Genomic DNA, 24,483 nt, shown 5'->3' on the forward strand with positions numbered 1-24,483 from the left:
TGGCCGTTCCTAAGAATATCTTCGATCCTCTTTTGAGGGAATGGGTGAAGATACCTCAAAATCTTATTCTGATTCCAAGCGATGGAATTGATGTGAATTTCTTTAGGGATCCCACCACTGGATGGCTGGACACGGACGGCAAATTGAGGATTGTAGTTGGAAATAAGAGTAACCGCATGGGGTGGCTCTGCTATACGAAAGTATAGTGACATGTATTGCCAATGTGATGCCTTGATCTCCATGTCTAGAAATATCTTGCGCGATGTGCTGTAATAGCTGTTTCCAATTAGAGTGAGTGAGATGTAGATATTTTTAATATGGGAATTCGATGCTGGCAGAGAATGAAAGGAATGTTTCCAATTTTATTGTTGCAGGTATACAAAGTTCTAAGATCATATATTTTTTATAGGAATGTTTCCAACTTTATTATTGCATGTATGCAAACTGCAAAATCAATTAATATTTGGAAAAAGCAAGTGACACTTTCAATCAACAGTTGAAAGTGTCTTCCCTGATCCAACCGAGGAGAGCAGAAGTGTTGATAATTGTTGATGCATAGGAAAGCCCTATCAGCCTAATTATTTAATCAAAGCATTCCAGTAAAACAAAAAAGTTGTACATTTACAAGCATTGACCTAGTCATACATATTTTAAAAAAGAGTAAATAAAAATAATAATTGGTTTGAAACTTGGACCAAATCCTAATGATGTGATTAATCCAAAAAAAAAAAGAAATAAATTACTATTTACAATGTAGATCACAAAAGCCTTAGATCTAACATTGTTCTAATCATACATATTTATATCAAAAAACAAGAAAAAGCATTAATATATTAATGCAACACTAACTCTCAAAAAAAAATATGATACTTCCTTGTAACATAATAATACAACTTATTAACTTATCATAAAACAAAAACAAAAATGTTGCATTTACCATATTAAAAAAACATTGGTCTAATCATACATATTTATATTAAAAAAACAAGGAAAAGCATTGGTCAAATAATAATACAACTCCTGGAAAAATATGAAACTTCCATGTGACTTTCAAATGGAAAATATTTAACATCATATCAATTTTACAACCGAAAGAAAGAAATGGGTAACCAATCGACAATCTAAACTTCGTTGGTTAGATTACTCGCTGTAACAAGAAAGGTCATGGAAAACATACTAATACTAACCAGTCCACACAATCCACAAAAGCAAATGAAGACAATGTGATGACGGTTCAAAATGGCAGTTGCAAAACAATCATCTTCAAAATGGCATCATTCTTCAGTTTCTTCAGAGGCAGTGGCAGAGAACAATCATCTTAAAAATGGCACCATTCTTCAGTTTCTTCACCTCTGATCTTAGTACACAGCATGATGTAGTTTCTCTTCATCTGGCCATATTTTAGGGCAAAATGACCTGGCCATACCTAACCTTCGAATACCCATCAGTTTCTTCACCTCTGATCTTACTACACAGCATGATGTAGTTTCTCTTCATTTGGCCATGCCCAAGGGCAAAATGATCTGGCCATACCTAACCTTCGAATACCCATCCTTATGCCGCAAATGATCACAAATTCCCGGGTTCAAAACTTCTGAGCGTTGCTTCGGTTGAACTCCCGCTAGTCCTAGTAACCAATCCGAACCCAGTCCTTACAATAGGTTTTCATCGCTCTCCTAGTAGCCTGCTCACCACTTTGCGGTGAAAATCTCCATCTGACATGAAGATATAATACACTGGAGGATAGCTCATAGCTTTCTCTAAAGAGTTGTTCATCATCATGAAGTCTCTGAAAGCATTGAGCCTCGGCTTCAATCTTTTCTCGGTGCTATAAGTCAGAACCGCCGGGACGCTCATAATATCATTGCGAGGCAGCTTCCATTCCTCATCGAAAAACTTGAGATTCTGCCGCAGTTTATCCTTGGAAACCCCCAGAAGCTGAGGGTACCTCTTAACGAGAATACCGACATCCTCCTCTGTAAACCCCAATTCTCCCAAATTTCCAATTTTACGTTAACAGTGTCCTTGTTCAGCCAACTCAAATGAAGAAAAGCGCGAGCAAACGCCTTGGACCCCTTCTCAATGCCCATCCCTTCGACATCTTTAACAATACCCACCGATGCTTTTTTCAGATAATGATAAAACCCTAGGGTTCTTTAATATGACATACGTAGTTAGGCTGTGGCTGGAAACTGTGGCTGGAAATGACTTTTCCGTCAATTTTATGAAAATCTGCGTTCGGTCCGGCAATTTTACCAGATTCTGGATTCGAAACCACGGCTGCTAGATAGGGATCCAGCACGGACTGCAGAAAAGAAGTCTTCTTTTCGAGCGTACGATTAACATTTAAATGAAAAATACAAGGGTTTCTATTGAGGGCTTGGAGCAATTTCTGACCAGTGAGGACGATCCTCTCCAGGAATTCAAGCTTGGGTTTGACAATGCCCTCGAAACTGTACCGTCACAACATGGGGCACGTGGAAAAGAGTTTACGAACACTGATTTCATTGAGACCCTTGTCTCTCAGGAAATGTAGGGTTTGCCATGAATTGTCGTAAGATCTTTGACCAAGTAAATATGGTTTTCTCCTGCAAATGGTGTCTGCCTCGTCGAGAGAGAAAGCACATTCGTTGAGAAGGAAGCTCGCTACTGGGGTGCTTTCAAAGAAGGGAGGCTGTGAAATGGGGATATTGCGAGTCGAATAAAATGTTCTTAATAATTTTGTCGGACTTTGAACAGAGCGTGAGGAGAATGATGCAGGCAGGCATGGCGTGGATGTGCTTCAGAGATTCAGCTATCGCACCGGAGGCTATTCGAACTGATAGCGTTGCGGCCATTATCGACACACCAAACCCTTACAAACTTTGCCCAAACAAAGTGGGAATGAGATTTCTATGCTTTACCATTTACCATTTAGGGAGAGAAATCCTCCTTGCCCAAATTTGATGTTGGGGGGCAGACTTCATATGTTATGGTCACATGATTTTTCAAAAAATAACGCATGGTGTGAGCCGTGAAAATCTAACCGGTTTTTTTGGGTGAATGAGAAGTTGTCCTCTTGTCAGCATGAAATATTATTTAATAGAATAGTAAGAAATAGTTTTCATTAAGTATTTTAGAATAGGGTTGTTGTAAATTTAGATGTTATGAAATATTATTTAATGGAATAATAAGCAATAGTTTTCATTAAGTATTTTAGAATAGGATTGTTGTAAATTTAGATGTTATTAAAACAATAGAAGATAAGATAAGATAATTATATTTATGTCTAACTAATGACTATAAAGTAGGTCAAAGGGATTGTTGAATATAATGATGTCCTCCTTGCCCAAATTTGATGTTGGGGGGCAGAGTTCATATGTTATGGTCACATGATTTTTCAAAAAATAATGCTCATATGTTATGGTCACATGATTTTTCAAAAAATAATGCATGGTGTGAGCCGTGAAAATCTAACCGGTTTTTTGGGTGAATGAGAAGTTGTCCTCTTGTCAGCATGAAATATTATTTAATGGAATAGTAAGCAATAGTTTTCATTAAGTATTTTAGAATAGGGTTGTTGTAAATTTAGATGTTATTAAAACAATAGAAGATAAGATAAGATAATTATATTTATGTCTAACTAATGACTATAAAGTAGGTCAAAGGGATTGTTGAATATAATGATGTCTATACAAAGTGGGAGAACCAAACGGTCTCCTATAAAAGATACAATGCATGAATTAAATCTACATTTGGACCTAGAGGAGAAGATGAAGGAGTTAATAGCTCTGAGGATCAGACTCATCTCTCCTAACATCGGAGGTTGAATGAATAACACTAAAGAAACTCAACAAAGTATGCTGGCCCGATGAAGAGTTGGTGGCAAGTGCGAACTATCCATTAAATCATTGCCTTGAGGGGTTCGCGCAATGTTGAATGTTGGAGGACCTAGTCCATCTCCCAAGAACTAATCTGAGACGAATTTGTTGCTGAGATCTCGTGTGGTGGGGTGAGGTCACACAGATCCTCACTCATATGGAGTCTAGATACGTACTGGTATTAATCGATCTCTTGGTGCCCCTGTCTAAAGGTAGTACCTTGAAAAATGTTGTGATCCTCAGTGTGGGGTCTAGTCTGATGGGAGGTTGAAGAATATGCACTCGGAACATGAGAGCTTCCTGCATATATAGGGCCAAACATCTCTGATTGGGATACCTGAAAAAGTTGGCGAGGGTCCGAGAATCTCTGAACAAGCAATGAAACTTTCCTCTGACCACATAATAGACAGGGCATCCAAGAAAGAAGTGCAGCTCGGTCTCCACTTCTTGTAAATGACATACTTGTCAGAGTCTGTCTGATCTATCCACCTGGTGGTCTGTCTCTACCCGAATTTTATGAGAACCTACTTTGAACTGGCCTAGAGGAATGTGAAGAGCATGCATCTAGTGGTGAAACGTATAATGGGGTCAAACAATGAGCTTGTCTCTCAACTCCAAGAAGTGCTCAACGTAGAAGGCCATCTTTGGGCGCAACTCTCTCGGAGGATTGACCCAGGTGACTTGGAGGAATTACCTGTAGATGTCCTCCTTGTTGATCTTGTTTAGCTCATGTCTAGTAGGTAAAAGGAAACCATGAGTATCTAAGGAATATCAGAAAGGAGGGAGACTATCCAACTGAATTACCACTGACTCTAAGAGATCTGAAACTCCTGTAAACCAACATCTGGCTCGGCCTGAGGAAGTAGAATGTTCAATAGTCGTAGAAAAGCAATATGCCAAGTAAGGATATTGGTCCCAAATCTTTATGGAGTCTGCAAAGCACTGGACACAATGCAAGAATGAAACCAATATGAAGGTTATCTCAAGCCAAAAGGGCTGAGCTCCAAACTCTGCAAGGATGATGTGCAACAATATTATCAGTTTTCATCTAATGATGCAACGGAGAAGAAGAATTTGGACTCTCTCAGCCGAAGCCCAATCTAACTCAAGTAAAAACGATCCCTAAATCTCTAAGCCATATAGAACAGTGGGACAGATCAAGGTGTCCATGAGGCTCATCTTGGATGAGATGTCTTGGAAGTGATGTCAAAAACACTGTCTCTCGAGAAGGGCTAAGGATCCATATCCTTTATTGATATGAAGCTGAAGTGTTGGTTGAAAACTGAAGCAGAGACTTGAGCATTGCACACCCAAGAAAGTATACGTGATTGTGATCTCAATCTCCTCCCTTCTGAATAGGAAGTGAAGGTCTGAGGTTTTCTTCACCCCATTGAAGATCACAACCTTGGTTTTACCGAGTTTGACTGCCAACTGTCGATGATCACAAAACAGAGCTAAGGCATTCATTTTCTTATGTAATCCTTCTAGGGATGAAGAGAGGAGGACAACATCGTCAGCAAAGAGTAGAATAGATATTAGAACCTAGTGAAGAGGGAAACCATCGATGTCCTAGATATGCTCGTGTAGAAATGCTTCTAACTCATCAATATACATCCCAAACAAGGTAGGGGACAGTGGACAACCCTATTTAACCCCAATAGTGCTTCAAATGAAATCAGACATCCCATGGGCCATGTGAAGATGACCATGAACGAACTCATATAGGCGCATAATAACGTTCAACAGGGTTGGAGAGATGTCAATATATCTGAGTCTCTGGAGCAAGGCCTCCCTCGGAATAGAGTCAAAAGCTTTCCGAAAATCTATGAAACAACAATAGACTTTCGAAGAGCGGTATCATGCCTCCTCAATCACAGTGTAAAGGGTGAATATGTGGTCAATGATCTGATGAGTCAATTGAAAACCTGCCTGTCCCCTAGCTTTGAGTTGTTTCTGCTCAAGGTCACTCGAAAGCTTCCTATGTATAACAGTAGCATACAACTTCGAGAACATGTGGCCCACCATGATATTTTTGTAGTTACTAGGATTTGAGTTGGAACCTAATTTGTGGATCGGATGGATGATGTGGTGTGACTATGTCGGCGGAAAACCTTCACAGAATACATGGTTGAAGAGATCAACGAAGTAGCTAACCAAAGCTCGGAAATCGTGCTTAAAGAACTTTTCTTGGTAGCCTTCCTCATCAGCTGCGTTGTTTTTGTTCATCATCTAAATAACCTCTCTAATATCTCTTTCTGAGAATAGGTAACAGGAAGAGGGTGGGGAGGTAACATGAATTTGGGCATGCCCGGGAATATCATAAAGGTTGGAAGTGTGAGAGAACATGGATGTAGGGTCGAGGTCGGGTGGAAGAGGGGAGCATCAGGGAAGGATGGCACACCATAATTGTTTAGGGAGTGGGCAAGGAGAGCATAACGCCTTATGTGAGAGACAAAGAGTCGTTTCTTGCAATGAAGGAGACGCCGATAAGAAGCTTTAAGATCATAGTAGAAGGGTTGAGAGTGGTTGAAAGCATATCGAAGTCCTCGATGTAGAGTCTTGCATTCGTCATCGTACCATTTGTTCATGGGGAAAGATCCAACTTTAGGGGAGATGGAAGCAGAACGATTGGATTGGAGGAAGGATTTGAGTGCTGCTTCCCAAATGGAGGATGAAAGATAGGTGTATTTAGTGGAAGTAGAATCAAGCAAGGAGAACTGGATCTTCGATGGGATCATCTTGTATAGGGTAGAGGAGAATATTTCATGGTATCCTTCATCAAATTAGAAGGTAGTTCGGGGTGGGCATTGAGGGGAGAGATGGGGTGGAAGGGGAGGGTCAAACCAGAGAGAGAAGGAAAGAAGTGCATGATCGGTAAGGGGGATGGGGGAGACTGAGAAATGACGAATAAAAGGGAGCAAGTTATGGCTAGCGAGTACATATTCAACTACACTCGCAACCTCGCCATATGGCCATCACGTGAAAAAGTGAGAGCCTCGAAAATAGGGGAGACCATTTAGAATCAAAAAATCATGGGATTTCCCCAATTGCAATAGATTCTTACCATAAAATGTAGTCAGCCCCAAAGCATCATCCGACATCTGGTGAAGCCCTATTGAATCTGAATCTACCCCAGGGTACAAAACACATCCTCTAATTGGTCATGAAGAGGGATATGGAGATATCTAGTGGGAGCATTGAAGTCACCTAGGAGGATGACTATCCCAATAGCAGAGTACTAGGTGATGTCAATGTACAAGTCTATAAAGGGGTTCCCATTTGAGCCATTATGGATGGAAAAATGGTGAAGAGGTTGGGGGAAAGTACAAAAATGCAATGTAGATGTCCCTCGAAGGAGAGACTCTGACATTAATTTGAATCCATATAAACCTAGAAAACTCATCTTCGGCTACCAAAGATATCCATGTTCAAAGTGTGTCACTAACCAAACAAGCAACTCCGCCTGATCCTTTGACCCCTCCCAAGCTCCTCATGTTGTGCTTGCAAAATGAGATCCAATGGTAACTACAATATCTGGGAGGGGTCGAACAAGGCTCGCATGAGTCTCGGTCACAAAGAGGATGTTCGTTGATTCGAGAGCGTCATACAAGTGTCCTGGCAATGACCATAAATATCCATTGCCATTCCAACAACAGATAGAAATACCTCTACCTTTTCGCCTCCCTAAGTGGGCCCATCATTTGGAACCTCTAGTTCGGGGTTCCCACCCTGGTGGGAAGGAGTCCTAAATGATTGTTGGAAGATTCTTGATAGCTACCCATTTCTCTACCTGACGTGTTGTCATAACCTATTCTCTAGATTGTTTAAGTTCCACAACCTGTGCTCGAGTGAGGTCCTCATCCAAGAAAATCTTGTTGGGAAGAGAAAACAACTTCCACTTAGCCCTGAGGGCACAACGTCGATCAGATGCAATCTGAAACCTGAGGAAGAGAGTAGAGTCGTAGCCCATCCAGGCTCTGTCTAAAGCTATATCGGGGAGGCTAAGGGTGTACCAAAGGAACCTAGACCCCACTTCCATAGGATTCGGAGAGGGGTGGGGTAAGGGGATACCTCTCACCTTGAGATTCAATTATCTTTCCCGTCTATTGCATTCTTCCACAAGTTTGTTTGCATCACCTCCTCAATTGTTGCAAGACAGGTAGGAGTTTTATTCTTCCCTCAAACCACCTATACCCAAGAATTGATGTGTGTCTCAGTTTCTCATTTAAAGGTGGCTTCTTCAGATCAGATTTCTTCGTGCTTGCCTTTAAGGTCAAGAATTTCTACATGCAATGCACCATTTGGAGGATGGAGAATTTCTTGCTATTTGGTTTCATCTAACATTTTTTTTCAATATTGCAGTGAAGTTGTGAACCAAAACAAATAGTGGATTCATAGAGGTTTCTTGTAAGTGAATAGGAAACATAAAATTTGAAAACAATTTAATATATAATATAGTTTATTTATTAAAATTAGTGGTTACTATTGGATAACGTAATAGCTAAGACATAGAACATAATTAAATAAAAAATTACTTACATAAATTTGAAACTATTAATTAACAACGTGCAAAGTTAATAATTATATAATTTATATGATATGTGAGTAAGAGGAATCATACTTGGAAGTTCGTAAACCCAACTTACTTATAACTAGGGAACATTGAACTATAGTGATTTCACTCACGCAAACCATGCACGTAATCCATGTGTCATGCAAATTTCTATTCTTTGTTTTAAGTTTTTTTTTTAACTTAGCTTTTTCCAAAATTTATTCACTCTTATTTTATTCTTTTTTATTTTTTCTTAATTTTACCCTTTTCCATAAATTTATTCTTAATATTTTTACTCTTTTGTATTTTTAATTGATTTATTTATTTATTATGAACTTCACTTTATTATTTACTATTTTATTTATTAATTGTTATTATTTTCAAAATAAAATTCTTATATATTCATGAAGAAGAATAATATATATCTCGATCTTTCTTCCATCTACCCAAAAATAAGATTTTGGTTGTAATCATTCCCACTTTCTATTCCTTGGCGAAGCCATTTTTTACACTAGCTTATACCCCCTTTCGAATTTTTAGTGCTTAAATAAAATAAAATAGTTATTTTTACATCTTTCAACAAAAAACATGATATAAGAAAAAAACAAAGTATACAAATGAGAGGTTACAAAAGCATCTCCATGGATTCAATTTCTAACCCGTTGCTAAATTCATATATGCCAACTTAGCATGAAGAGAGTTCAAGTGCCACCTTGGAGAGAGCATCTCCATTTTCATTTAGTTCTCACAAGACATGATTATATGAAATCCATTCAAAGGCATTGCCCACCTGTAGCATGTCGTATAGAAGATGTTCCGAACCAATCTTTTGCATCGAAGCCCTTTCGTTGGCCCAATTTATAGCAAATTTAGAATTGTTGAGTACATGAAGCCTAGATAAGATAAGATAGATAAGATAATTATATTTATGTCCAACTAATGACTACAAAGTAGGTCGAAGGGACTGTTGAGTACACTGATGTATATGCAAAGCAGGAGAACCAAACGGTCTCCTATAAAAGATACAATGCATGAAGGAAATCAAAGATACAAAGCATGAAGTAAATCAACATCTGCCCCTAGCGGAGAAGATCCAGGACCTAATAGGTTTGAGGATCATACCCATCTCTGCTAACATCTGAGGTTGAATGAATAACACTGAAGAAACTCAACAATGTCTGTTGGCCCAATGAAGAGTCGGTGGCAAGTGTAGATTGTCCACTAAATCGTGTCCTGGGGGAGATTCACATGCTACTGAAAGCTGGAGGACCTAGTCTGTCTCCTAGGAACGGATCTGAGACGGAACTGCTGCTGAGATCTCATGTGGTAGGTGAGGTCCCACAGGTCCTCACTGATCTGGAGTCTAGATACGTACTGGTGTCACGATCCCTCGATGCCCCTGTCTGAAGGTAGTACCCTGAAAAATGTCGTGATCCTCTGTGTGGGGTTTGTTCTGATGGAGGTTGAAGAATATGCACTTGGAACCTAAGAGCCTCCTGCATATATAGGGCCAAACATCTCTAATCGAGGTACCTAAAAACGTTGGTGAGGGTCTAAGAATTTCTGAACAAGAAATGAAACCTACCTCTGATCTCGTAGTAGACAGGGCATCCAAGGATGAGGTGCACCTCAGTCTCCACTTCTTGTAAATGACATAACTGGCCGAGTCTGTCTAGTATATCCACCTGGTGGTTTGTCTCTACTTGAATTCTATGAGAACCTACTCTGAACTGGCCTATAGGAATGCGAAGAGCATGAATCCAGTGGTGAAACGTATATTGGGGTCGAACAATGAGCCTGTCTCTCAACTCCAAGGAGTGCTCAGCATAGAAGGTCATCTTTAGGCGTAACCCTCCAAGAGGATTGACCCAGGTGACCTGAACAAACTACCTGTAGATGTCCTCCCTGATGATCTTGTTTAGCTCTTGTCTAATAGGTAAAAGGTGACCAGGAGAATCTAAGGAATATCATAAAGGAGTGAGGCGATCCAACTGAATTCCCACTAACTCTAATAGGTTTGAAACTCCTATAAACCAACATCTAGCTCAACCTAAGGGAGTAGAACGGGAAATAGTCTCAAAAGAGAAATATGCCAAGTAAGGATAACGGGCCCTACTCTTTATCGAGTCTGCCAAGCCCTAGGCACGATGCAAGAATGAAACCAATCTGAAGACCATCTCAAGCTGAAAGGGCTGAGCTCCAAACTCTACAAGGATGATGTGTTGTGACACTGTCAGTTTGCACCTAATGATGCAGTGGAGAAAATAATCTAGACTCTCTCAACTAAAGCCCAGTCTAACTCAAGTAAAGACAGTGCCCAAATCTCGGAGCCATATAGAACAGTGGGACGAATCAAGGTGTCCATGAGGCTCATCTTAGACGAGATGTCCTCGAAGTGATGTCGAAAGCATTGTCTCTCGAGAAGGGCTAAGGATCCATATCCTTTATTGATCCAAGACTGAAGCACTAGTCACAAACTGAAGCAGGGACCTGAAAAATTACACCCCCCAAGTAAGAATACGTGCTAGTGATCTCAATCTCCTCCCCTTTGAATAGAAAGATTAGTTTTGAGTTTTTCTTCACCCCATTGAAGATCATAACCTTGGTTTTACCCTGGTTGACCGTCAACTGTCGATGGTCACAAAACAGAGCTAAGGCATCCAGTTGCCTCTGTAATCCTTCTGGGGATGAGGAGAGGAGGACCATGTCGTCAGCAAAGAGTAGAATAGATATCAGAACCTGGTGAAAAATGCAACCATCAGTGTCTTGGATATGCTTGTGTAGAAATTCTTCCAACTCATCCATATAAATCCTAAACAGGGTATGGGACAGTGCACAACCCTGTTTAACCCCAATAGTTCTTCAATGAAATCAGACATCCCATGGGTTGCGTGAAGACGACCAAGAACAGACTCATATAGGCACATAATAGCAGTCAATAGGGTTGCAAAAATTCCAATATCTCTAAGTCTCTGGAGCAAGGCCTCCCTCGGAATAGAGTCAGAAGCTTTCTGAAAATCTACGAAACAACAGTAGACTTTCGAAGAGCGGTGTCGTGCCTCCTCAATCAAGGCACGAAGGGTGAATATGTGGTCAATGGTCCGATGATCCGGTCAAAAACCTTCCTGTCCCCTAGCTCTGAGTTGTCTCTAGTCAAGGTCACTGGAGATCTCCCTATGTAGAACAATAGCATACAACTTCAAGAACGTGTGACCCACCATGATCGTTCTATAGTTATTGGGATTTGAACTAGAACCTGATTTATGGATTGAATGGATGATGTGATGTGCCCATGATGGTGGAAAACCTTCACGGGCTACATGGTTGAAGAGATCAGTGAAGTAGCTAACCAAAGCACGGAAATCGTGCTTAAAGAACTCTGCTTGGTAGCCTTCCTCATTGGATGCTTTGCTATTATTCATCACCCAAATGGCCTCTCTAATATCTCAGTCTGAGAATAGATAACAAGAAAATGGTGGGGAGGTAACATGAATTTGGGCCTTCTCGGGAATATCATAAAGGTTGGAAGTCTGAGAGAACATGGATGTTGGGTCGAGGTCAAGTGGAATAGGGGATTGTCAAGGAAGGATGGTATGCCAAAATTGTTTAGGGAGGTGGACAAGAAGAGGAGAAAGTTCTCATCTTCTTTGGGAGACAAAGAGTAGTTTCTTGTGACAAAGGAGACGACGATAAGAAGCTTTGAATTCGGAATAGGAGGGTTGAGAGTGGGTGAAAGAATATCGAAGTTCTCGATGTAGAGTCTTACATTCATCATCGTACCATTTGTTCATCGGGCAAGATCCAACTTTAGGGGAGATGGAAGTGGAACGAGCGGAGTGGGGGGAGGATTTGAGTGATGCTTCCCAAATGGCAGTTGAAAGACATGAGTATTTAGTGGAAGCAGAGTCAAGCAAGAAGAACTGGGTTTTCGATGGGAGTATCTTTCATAGGGTAGAGGAGAAAATGTTAGGGTCTAATTTGTCAAATCAGAAGGTAGTTCAGGGTGGGCCCCAAGGGGAGGGATGGGGTGGAAGGGGAGGGTCAAACAGGAGAGAGAAGGAAATAAGTGCATGATCAGAAAGGGGGATGGGGCAGATTGAGAGATGGAAAACAAAAGGGAGCAAGTTATGGCTAGCGAGTACATAATCAACTACACTCACACCCCCGCCATATGGCCGGCAAGTGAAAAAGCAAGAGTTTGGGAAATAGGGGAGACCATTTAGAATCAACAATTCCTGAGATTCACTCAACTGCAATAGATGTTTAACATAAAATGTAATGGACCCTAAAGCATCATCTGACATCCGATGAAGCCCTACTGAATATGGATCTATCCCCTGAGTACAAAATATATCCCCTGATCGATCGTGGAGAGGGATCTGGAGATCTCTACTGCGAGCATTGAAGTCACCTAGGAGGATGACTTCCCCAATAGCACAATACCGGGTGATGTCAGTGTACAAGTCTATAAAGGGACCCCTTTTGATCCATTATGGACAGCAAATGGTGAAGAGGCTGGGGGGAAGTAACAAACTGCAATGTAGATGTCCCTCGGAGGAGAGACTCTGACGCTAATCCGAATCCACATAAACCTGGAAAACTCATCTTTGGCTACCAAGGATACCCTGTTCCGGAGTGAGTCACTAGCCAAACAAGCAACTCCACCCGATCCTCTAGCCCCTCCTGAGCTCCTCGTCTCTTGCCTACAAACTGAGATCCAATGGTAACTTGCAATATTTGGGAGGGGTCGAACAGGGCTCGCATGAGTCTCAGTCACGAAGAGGATGTTCGTTGATTCGAAAGCATCCTACAAGAGTCACAACATTGACTAGAAAGATCCATTGCCATTCCAACAACGGATAGAAATGCCTGTAACATGTTGCCTCCCCAAGCGGGCCTGTCATTTGGAACCTCCAGTTCAGGGTTTCCACCCAGGTGGGAAGGAGTCCCGAATGACTACCTGGAGATTCTTGATAACCGCCCATTTCCCTACCTATCATGCTGCCATAACTTGTTCTCTAGATTATTTAAGTTCCACAACCTGTGCTCGAGTGAGGTCCTCGTCCAAGAAAATCCTATTGGGAAGAGAAAACAACTTCCGCTTAGCCCTGAGGGCGCAGAGTCGATTAGATGTAGTCTGAAACCTAAGGAAGAGAGTGGAGTCATAGCCCACCCAAGCTTTGTCCAAAGCTATATCAGGGAGGCTAAGGGTGTCTCAAAGGAACCTAGCCCCACTTCCATAGGATCCAGTGAGGGGTGGGGTAAGGGGAGACCTCTCACCTTGAGATTCAATTCTCTTGCCCATGTGTTGAATTCTTCCCCAAGTTTTGTTTGCATCACCTCCTCAACTGTTGCAAGAGGGGTAGGAGTTTTATCCTTCCCTCGAACCACCTCTACCCAAGAATTGATGTGTGCCTTCATTGCTTGTTTGAAGGTGGCTTGTTGGGATCAGATTTCTTCTTGCTTGCTTTTAAGGTCAAGGATTTTTGCATGCAGTGCACCATTTGGAGGATGGAGAATTCCTTGTTCTTTAGTTTCATGTAACATATTCTTAAGGGATAAATTATCCCCCTCAACTTCTGAAACTCTGGAAAAGAGGGTGTGTATTTTTGAACGGAGCTGCTTGTTTTTAGTTTCAAGAAATTCCATTTTCCACAGCATTTGTTTTACCAAGGTTGTCCATAATGAAAAATCGGACTTCGGGCTTACTACCACTTGCTCTTGCTGGTTTTCAGCAGCTGATAATTCAATAAGGCTAAACATGTCATCTTGGTACAATTCGTCTTGTTGCACGAATCCAATCCCTAGATTTGGAACTCATTCTTTTGTCTTTGTCTATTCCTTAACAGTAAAATTCATCAAAGGAGTTAGAGAAAACTTTCCTACCGCCATCTTGGTATTAGTCACTATAAAATTTAGTGGGCAGATTCTGCCAAACACTTAACGTGCATCCTCGAGCTTCATGTAAGTAATCTTCCCTGCTCCTCACTGCTGCTCTGTTGTTGTTATCCGCTACATGTTCCGGGAACGTTGCCTGCTATTTGCTGCCTCTATTAGTGAGAACGTGAAATGAACCCAAGCATATATCTCGGTGTTGTCACCAAAATTACAGATGTGTAGACTTGGTATTCTGAATCAGGTTTGTCTCTCTGCCAAAAATCGGGTGACAGGGATTCAAATTAGGGGTTTTTGGCCTGCGTGGAAGTGATCCCAACATCCAAGCTGAGGTCAGATTATTTATCCGTATTGGAAGAGGCATCTTTCTCTCTCGCGGGGTTCCCAGACAGGCCTCCGTTGTAGTGCGTGGAACACTGCTGGTAGATTTAATGCCACATTACAATGGAGACCTGTCAAGTATGGAGAGAGACAACCACTGATACAAAGCCTATACAATTTTGGCATAATAGGCACTCCTGAGGAACACAATCTAAGACAATTTCTAAGCCGATGGTTTATAGCCTACAAATGTCTGGCATGAAAAGGTGTTTAACGGAGGAAAAACAATGACAGTAATTTTCAAAGAGAAGTAAATATTCATTTGTTGTGTCGGAATCCAAAGACAACCCTGCACTGTTATAACTGTCAATTTCTTCCTTGAAATTTCTATTAAAAACCAGAGCCCAAGAATTTTGCTTTATTTTTTATGGCCCTACGAGGAGATAATTTGCAATATAGGAAGTATGTTTTTTTGAAATAGATAACCAAACATATCCCACATTTGGGGGGATGTCCTTGACTTCTTCCATCAAAGAAGCCCCAAGGAGTGTTGAAGTCTAATTGTAGCATTAGTTTGAAACAATGAGGAACAAATTTAAGTTCAAACATGAATTCTATTGCAAAGGAGATGATTTTTGTTACATGTAGCTTTGGAGACATCTCCTTATTTTGGAACAAGGCAAAATTGTGAACTCTTGAAATGTTATCAACTGGAATGCATAGGAGGCAAAAAGATAGAGCGAACATTTCTCTGAATGCCAAAGTTTGATGCTACATGTGAGGGAAGGTGATAACTATTAATTTTCATAGGGTGAAATTTTTCTTCACTTTGATAATTGCATTTCACCATTAATAAATTAAGTTCACCCCATATCATCATTACATTATTCAGATCTACACCATTATACATCAACATATGAAATTATACCAAAAGAAACAACATCATCATCATCATCATCATCAATGCAATGGAATATAAAAGGAATAGTAAAAAAAAGCATGCACACACATATAGAGACACCAGAATTGGTCTAAGGCTAGGACAAAACCCACTATGGGGAAAACCCTTGCAAATCTTCTTCTTCTTAGATCGTCATCAAATGATGCAGCAAAAGAGAGTACAATCATCCATAACTTTATCTATGCAACAAAACAATAATAATATCTATGAAACATATAGACTAATCATGCTTGGAATCAGAACCCTCATATTGATGGTTGTAATGTTCTGTCACAAACTGATGTCAATTGTTGTATACTACTATCACTATGTCGAACACTTCTTAGCAATGTTGTCACTATGAATGAGCCCAATAGATATGTTTGTAGTGAAAACTAACACATCATATCTACAGATATTTATAACAGTATAGAGAAACCCAAATCTACCAAATCACGAAAGTCAACTGAATCCAAGATGTTAAATCTTAGATCTAAACTTTTGTCACCCTCATCACGACTGACTATGTGTGATTGAAACTTCTTGGTCGCTCTCTCTGTCACTATATGCACAAAATTGTAGTTCCAAAAAAGACTTGAGTTTGTTACAAAATAGAACAAAATCATTTATAGAGATAGGACCACTAGGGTCATTTTCCATCATTGAACTAAAAAAACTAAAACTAGGATAGAAAAAAATAGTTTCCCAAGAGTGCATTAAGAATTGTCAAAGTTGGAGGCATCAACTAGGAGAGGGTCTTTGGTGTCCTCTGGTGAGAAAACTAGTGTAAGAGATAATCCAAGGTGAGCCTCAATTTTGTTGAGTCTACAGTCCATGGATCATGAGAGCATTCAAAGTTCATCTCATTGCAGGGGAATTTATTCTTGAGTCTCATTTTGATATACCAATACCTTGGTTGTCAAGGCTTTAAGATGTCCACAAAGGTCCACAATGTGTATAGTAATTTAAGTGGCCTCATGAGTGACCTGTGTTTAGAACCCAATACCATTCCTGCTATCACTTCAAAATGTGTCAATAACTAACACTCATAAACTATTTCGCATTCTGCATTTGCAATCACTTCCTAAATCAGGGGAGAAGTATGGCCATGAAAACACATGGCATAACTTTTGTATCTTTGTTGGGCCCTAAAACCACCCATTTCCCTATAGTAAGTGGCACCCCTCCTAACATAATCTCGTTAACGAGGTATTGTAGTGCACAACTAGATGAGAAAGGAGAGATTCAAGGGGGAATTTGTAAGCTCAAAAGATGCCAAGGAGGACGAAAGCTAGTAGGGTGGTGAAGAGGCCAAGGACAAGAGAGGGGTGATAAAGGTTAGGGAGGGTGATGAAGTGAGGTAGAATTAGAAAAGATAAGAAGAACAAGATGAGAAGAGGTATGTAATGTGGGTAAGAATCAAGACCTGAGGTAGGGACCACAAGGAACAAAAGCAAGAGAGTAGGACAATCCAAGTGGGTAAGGGAGAACCAACAACTGAAGAAGGAAATAGTTGTTGAATCTTGGAAATATTTTCAAATAGCAAAGAAAGGAGAGAAACCTAAATAAGTTAAAACAAATAACTAGAGTTTATTAAAAAGGATAAATACCTTAACCTTAAGCTGCCAATTGAGGTCCCAAACTGCACAGAGTACCTGTTATGAAACCAGCTCAAGAGAAAGATAGAAAAGATAGATCAACGCCTTATAATTTAGCCTCTTCGAGGGGGCAACCTCCTTTACATTACATAAATGAGCAAGTCTTCGATGATTCAAATGACAAAACCTCCTTTCTATATATAGGAGTCTAAGGAGTCACAATATAACCCAGCTGACCTAACATTAATAATACAAAGCCACAAAAATAACAATAAAGGGATTCTATGGGGCACAGTAATAACAATATGGGGACAATAGGGGCACAACAATATTAATAAGGGGTATAACTACAATAGTAATGGGGTAATCACTAGTATTATAGGGACCCAACATGCCCCTCTCCTTCAAAAAAGTGTTGTCCTCAACGCTTGAGTAGTTATGGATACTTCTGCATAAAATTCTCATCCTCCCATGTGGAATCTTCAGTGGATAAATTCTTCCACTTGATAAGATACTCCAAAATTTATCGATTTTGTAGCTATCGAGTTCTTGTTTCTGTGACTGCTTCCGGTTCCAATATAATTTTTCCTTCCTCGTCAAGTTCTGGCAATATTGTTTAACTGGGAGCTTGTCTCCTAACCTTCTTTAAACATGAAACATGGAAAACTGGGTGCAATCGAGAAGCTGCAGGAAGATCCAATTTGTATGCCATAGTACCAATCTTTTGCAACACCTTGTACAGACCATAATACTTTGGTGATAATTTATTATCCTTTTTAGCTTGCTTGAGGGACATTTGCTTATATGGTTGTAGCTGTAGGAATACCCAATCACCTACATCAAAACTTCTTTCACTACGATGTTGATCTGCTTGTTGTTTCATTCTATTTTGTGCCAACACGAGGTTATCCTTTAAAAGTTGGAGGACTTGTTGTTGATGTTCGATGTGATGTTCCACTGCTTGAACCTTATAATTTTCTCTTAAATATGATGTAATGGATGGTGGCTGATACCCAAAAAGTGCCATTTTTTTGTTGTTGTATGGAAGGAAGTGTTATACCACCATTCCACCAGAGGAAACCATTTGACCCATTGTGTCTATTTATCAGATACAAAGCAACGAAGATATCCTTCCAAACATTTGTTTACTATCTCAGTTTTCCCATCAGATTGAGGATGATAAGATGAGCTATGAGCTAACTGAGTACCAAGACAAGAAAATAATTATGTCCAAAAATTTCTAGTGAAAGTGGGATCTCTGTCACTTACAATAATCTTTGGGTTTCCATGTAGCTTTTGAGTTGTTTCCATAAATGCAGTAGAAACTGTACTGCCTTGAAATGGATGTGATAATGCACAAAAGTGTGCATACTTGGTAAGTATTTCAACTACCACCATGATGACACTCTTTCCCTCAGACTTGGGTAAACCTGTGATAAAATCCATTGAAACCTTCTCCCAATGTTGGCTTGGAATGGATAAAGGTTGTAATAGACCCGATGTCTTAGTTGTTTCAACTTTATTTTGTTTGCAAACCAAACATTCTGCCACAAACTTTTGAATATTTGATTTAAGGCCATCCCAAAAAAATTCCTTCTTAACCCTGTGGTAAGTTTTTAAAAATACTGAGTGCCCTCCTAAGGGAGGAGTGTGCAATTCCATAAGAATCTTTTGTTTTAGCTAGGAATTCTTACAGAGGTATAAGCGATCTTTGTACCATAATGAATCATTTTTCTAGCTAAATGTATCAAACGCACTGGAATCTTGTTGTAACTTTCAAATAAGTGCCCACACTTCTTCGTCATTCTTCCATTTCTCCCTTGCTTCGTTTATCCAATCTGGTTGGATAATAGAAATGGCACACAACAATGCTTCCACATCATCATCCTTTCTTGAGAGTGCATCTGCCACCACATTTTGCTTCCCTTTTTTGTAGATGATTTCAAAGTCATAACCCAACATTTTTGTGACCCACTTTTGTTTCTCTTCAGAGGATAATCTTTGTTCTAAAAAGTATTTAAGGCTATCATGATCCGTTTTTACCTTGAAGTGTCTTCCCATTAGGTAGGGTCGCCATTTCTTCAGTACATGGAGTATTGCCAACATTTCCTTCTCATAAATAGCTTTGTGTAAAAACTTTCCCTTGATTAGACGACTTTAAAAAGCAATGGGTCTTTCATCTTGCATTAGAACATCACCAATTCCATTTCCTGAAGCATCACATTCCACAATAAAGGTTTTTGTGAAGTCTGGTGTAGCTAAGACTCATGCTTGGCACATTGCCTCTTTAAGATGTTCGAAGGCCTTTGTTGCTTCCGGAGTCCATGAAAATGCATCTTTCTTCAATAATGTTGTTAGAGGTGCTGCTATTCTCCCATAATTCTTAACAAACTTGCGATAATACCCTGTCAACCCGAGAAATCCTCACAGATGCTTTATGGATGTGGGGATTTTCTATTCCTTAATGGCTTTAATTTTGCTAGGGTCTATCTTAACTCCTTCATGAGATACAATATGACCCAGATATTCCACCTCTTGGACTCCAAAGAAACATTTGGATCTTTTTGCATATAATTGTTTCTCCTCCAATAGTTGTAACACCTTGTCAACATGTTCAACATGATCCTTCCAAGACTTGTTGTAGATTAGTATATCATCAAAAAATACTAACACAAATTTTCTAAGGAATGGTTTGAAAATTGAGTTCATCAAACCTTGAAATGTTGAAGGTGCATTGGTAAGGCCAAAAGGCATGACCAGAAATTCATAATGACCCTCATGAGTTGTAAATGTTGTTTTCGGAATGTCTTCAATCTTCATTCTGATTTGATGATATCCTGAATGAAGATCCAACTTGGTGAAGTAAATTGATCCATGCAATTCATCCAGTAATTCATCAATGACAGGAATGGGAAACTTATCTTTAATAGTGAGCTTGTTGAGCTCCCTATAATCCAGACACATGCGCCATGATCCATCCTTCTTGTGCACCAATACTACTGGAGCAGAGAAAGAACTTTGACTCGGTTGAATTATACCAGCCTCTAGCATTTCTGCAACCATACGTTCAATTTCACTCTTTTGGGCACAGGGATATCTGTACGGCCTGATGTTTGGAGGAACACTTCCTGGAATCAGATGAATAGCATGATCATGATCACGCATAGGTGGGAGACCTTTGGGAATCTCAAATACCTTGGAATGATTGTTCAGGACTTTTTGGAGATCTGGAGAAATAGATGATTCCGATGTGGAAACATCTAGCGAACATAATTGTGCAATTACACCTCCTTGTTCCTTTTTAAGAAGCTTTGTCATACCATTAGAGCTAATTATATTTTTTGGTTTCCCTACAATACCCCTTAATTAAACTTCCTTTCCTTCTACAGAAAATTTGATGAAAAGTTCTTGAAAATTAAAAGCTATTGTACCCAGGGATTGTAGCCATTGGACTCCTAGTACAACATCAGCACCTCCCATTGGAATGGAAAGCATTGGGCTAGTCAATACATATTCTCCCATGGATAGCTTGATATTATGGCACTTTCCAGAGCAATTTATTGTTCCTCCATTTGCAATTATCACTTGACACTCTGGTGCTGGATATAGGAAGCAATTCAATTCTTTTGCTACCTTACAATGAATAAAATTATGGGTGCTTCCTGAATCAATCAACACTATTACCTTTTTCTTCTTGATTTGTCCTTCTATCTTGATGGTTTGAGGAGTGGTAATTCCAGCCAACACATTACAAGATATGGTCGGATTCATTTCTTCTTTATCTAGGCTTTGTTCTTGGAGTATATCTTCTTCTTTCGACCTTTCTTGCTCCTTTTCTTCTTCCTCTTCACAATCTATGTAGAATAATTTCTTCTCAGCACACTTATGACCTTTAGTGTATTTTCTATCACAACTGTAACAAAGCCCTTTTGGTCTCCTTTCTTCCAATTGTTGTGGTGTCAACCTTATAGGTTGTGGAAGACTAGGGGCAACAAAACTCCCGTCTTTATAGTTGTGAGAGGTATGCTTCCTGGTTACCATAATTTTGCTTTCCATTTTTCTTGCTAACCTGAATGCCTTCTCTAATGAATCAGGTTCCCAAAGGCGAACATCCCGTTGGATATTATCCTTTAAAGACCCTATGAACACATCAATCCTATGCTCCTCTGGAATATCTTTTACCGTTATGTTCAATTTTTGGAACTCCTCAATGTGCTCCATTATTGAACCCTTTTGTTTGAGACTTATCAATTGACTAAAAAAAGTGTTTCTTTTTGTATCCTCATAATGTGTTATCAATTCTTCCGTAAAAATTGCCCGAGTGATAAATTGTTTACGAGAGCAAAGCCATTGATACCATACAAATTGATTTGGTTCCAAATATAAAGTTGCAATATGTACCTTTTGTGTGTTTTGCATATTATTGAGATCGAAAAATTGCTTCATCTGTAATATCCATGCTGCGGGATCCTTGTCATCAAACTTCCTCATATCGATTTTTGGAATATGGTGGGTCTTCGATCCAACATTAGAGTCTATGATATCATGATCAACATTTCTTTTGTTCACATCATGAGTTTCCTTTACTACCTTTTCACCATTAGTAAGTATTTCTTGTAGAAAATTTGTCAAATCTGTCTTCATATATGTCATGCCTGTCTTCAAATTTGTGTTCAAATCTATCTTCGATTATTCCATGTCTGTCTTCAAATCTATCTTCCAATCATCCATCTTAGCTTCCACGCCCTTTATCTTAGATTCCATGCCATTTATCTTAGCTTCTGTTAGCTTTTGTGAGCATGACATTTGTTGCACTTATTCTTGTAATTTTGATATATCATGTAGCATTTCTTCCTCTTCTTCATGAGTCATGCTAGAGCTTTCAGGTTCCTTACTAGGTGTTTGCATTTTCTTTCCTCGAGGCATCAGTTACCAATAATAATTCCTTCAAAATAATTTTCAAACCGATCTTAAGCAAAAATTTAAAAAAATCTACACACTTTTTTTCCCTTTGTAGGAGTTCAATATTGCCTCTGATGTATCTTTGTACTTTTAGAACATCTAGTTCTGAAATTGCGACCTGTGGTAGCCCTCTGTGTCCTCTTTCCAATGCCACCAGTCTGATCCAAATTGGATTCTCCAAGGAAGAGTTATGTGAAATCTCCAACAGTGACCTGATTATAGACTAGTTCAATAGAGCGAACATGTACGACATGCCACGAGTTACTATTTCGACCTTTAGCTCTGAAAAATATATAGAAGAAACTACAGTCTGTCCTCTTTCTATACCTTCTTACAAAATTTCAATCCAATGTTCAAAGAAAAAGTTATGACGCTTTTCCCCAGGTCACATGTTTGGAATGTAATTTAGGATTCTGCAAAAGACCAACTTCCTCAGATCATATCTCCGCAAATATAGCGTAAAAATCTCTGAAATTTGGACCCGAGATTTAGCGCGATGTCTTCTCAAATGGGTTTTTTTTTAACTTCTGAAACGTTGCAGAAAAAAGTTATAGCGAAAATTCCACGATGACCTGTTTAGAGCAGCGAAACCCTAGAATCCAAAGCTTTGATACCAAATGTTATGAAACTAGCTCAAGAAAAAGATAGAAAAGATAGATCAACGCCTTATAATTCAGCCTCTTTGAGGGGGCAACCTCCTTTACATTACATAAATGAACAATTCTTTGATGATTCAAATGACAAAACCTCCTTTCTATATATAGGAGTCTAAGGAGTCGCAATATAACCCAGCCGGCCTAACAATAATAATATAAAGCCACAAAAATAACAATAGAGGGATTCTATGGGGCACAGTAATAACAATATGGGGACAATAGGGGCACAACAATATTAATAAGGGGTATAACTACAATAGTAATGGGGTAATCACTAGTATTATAGGGACCCAATAGTACCTAGATCCATCAAATAAAGCTCACAAACCAACAAGGAGCATTGTAATTCATGTCTAAAGGTGGTTCTAGCCATCACTATAATTCCTTGTCATCGTGAAGGATCAATATACACCATGAGCTTTGCATCAAATGTGACAAGTGACCAACAAGGACAAGAGGAGTTAAAATTCTTTGGACACTTCATGCGCCGAGAGGAATTAAGCATTGAATGTTTTTTTGTGTGCATTCTTAGTTGAATGGAATTGGAGTTATGGAGTGTTCCTTCCAAGTTGAAGTGTTGTGTTGAATGGTGATCGAGGGGGTAAGTGTTGGCACATCCACCAACTATCTCGACAAGTGGGATGATATCAACACCTCCTCCCATGTTGCTAGTGCATCACCCCATACGAGGAATTTAATGGAGAAGGACATGGGAATGGGCTTTGATCCACTTATGTGTGTATGAGACACGAAACCATTTAATATGGCCTCTCTAGGTGCAACCACATGTTCATGTTATATTTTTGGAACTAGACTCAGTGCACACACAACCCCACCAGATCTAGTAATAGCTTACTATTAACTTTACATAACTAATGAAATAAACACACTCATGTGGCCAACCAATTTTTTTTTTATCATAACAGAACTTATAAAACTATAAACTAAATCATGCATAATAAACATATTACACTCAAGTTTTACCCAATCAATAGTTCTTCATTAAATTATTCTCAAAACTAGCTCGATCTCTCTTACTAAGAGAATGGTCCTCAAGTAAATTACATATACAACAATTACCTTAGATTTGATCTAGTGGAGAAATCCCTAGATTCATCATCAATCGATTTGATTTGGATCTTTGTTGTTGCTTTGTGCTCTTTCCTCAAACGTGACACAACTTAGCATGTCACTCATAGCAAACTTTCAATATTACTCATACAAATTCTTGCTTACTTGAGATAATATCTCTCTCAACGTCTTGTGCTCCTACATGTCTTTTTGCCCTGCTCGACCCTTTACAGGCCATTTCAGCCCTTTTAACCCTCCACATACCTTCTTGGCCCTCTCGCCAAGCTACAAGAATGAATCCCTACCCTTGTCCTTATACTTTTCCAAAGCGTATAATATCATGGGCCTGTAGGTCCAAAGCCACATCACTTAGCCCACTTGCCCCACACATGAGAATACTCCCAATATGACACGAAACATCAACAGTCTCTCTTAGTAAGTGATGTATTCTCACAAAACCACCTGCAAGTGGCTTTGCGTTTGAGCCTGGAACACATTTCCACCCATGATCCGCTACCACAACTACTCCATATGACACAGAAGCAATTCCCATTGTATGACAAGGACCTTTTTTTGAAGACATCCTGCTCCCAGAAGCCTTTCGCTCTTGAGCATCATGCATGGCCAT

General features: G+C 39.5%; 2 pseudogenes; both read right to left on the reverse strand.

Annotated features, from left to right (window-relative positions):
- Positions 1-1,004: 1,004 nt before the first annotated feature.
- On the reverse strand, positions 1,005-2,936 carry LOC149194409 (transcription termination factor MTERF4, chloroplastic-like; annotated as a pseudogene).
- On the reverse strand, positions 2,147-24,483 carry LOC149194410 (uncharacterized; annotated as a pseudogene).

The sequence above is a fragment of the Pinus tabuliformis genome, chromosome 2_2 (assembly GCF_031772625.1).
Source record: "Pinus tabuliformis cultivar Carrire ecotype Pingquan chromosome 2_2, CPIR1, whole genome shotgun sequence".
NCBI lineage: Eukaryota > Viridiplantae > Streptophyta > Pinopsida > Pinales > Pinaceae > Pinus > Pinus tabuliformis.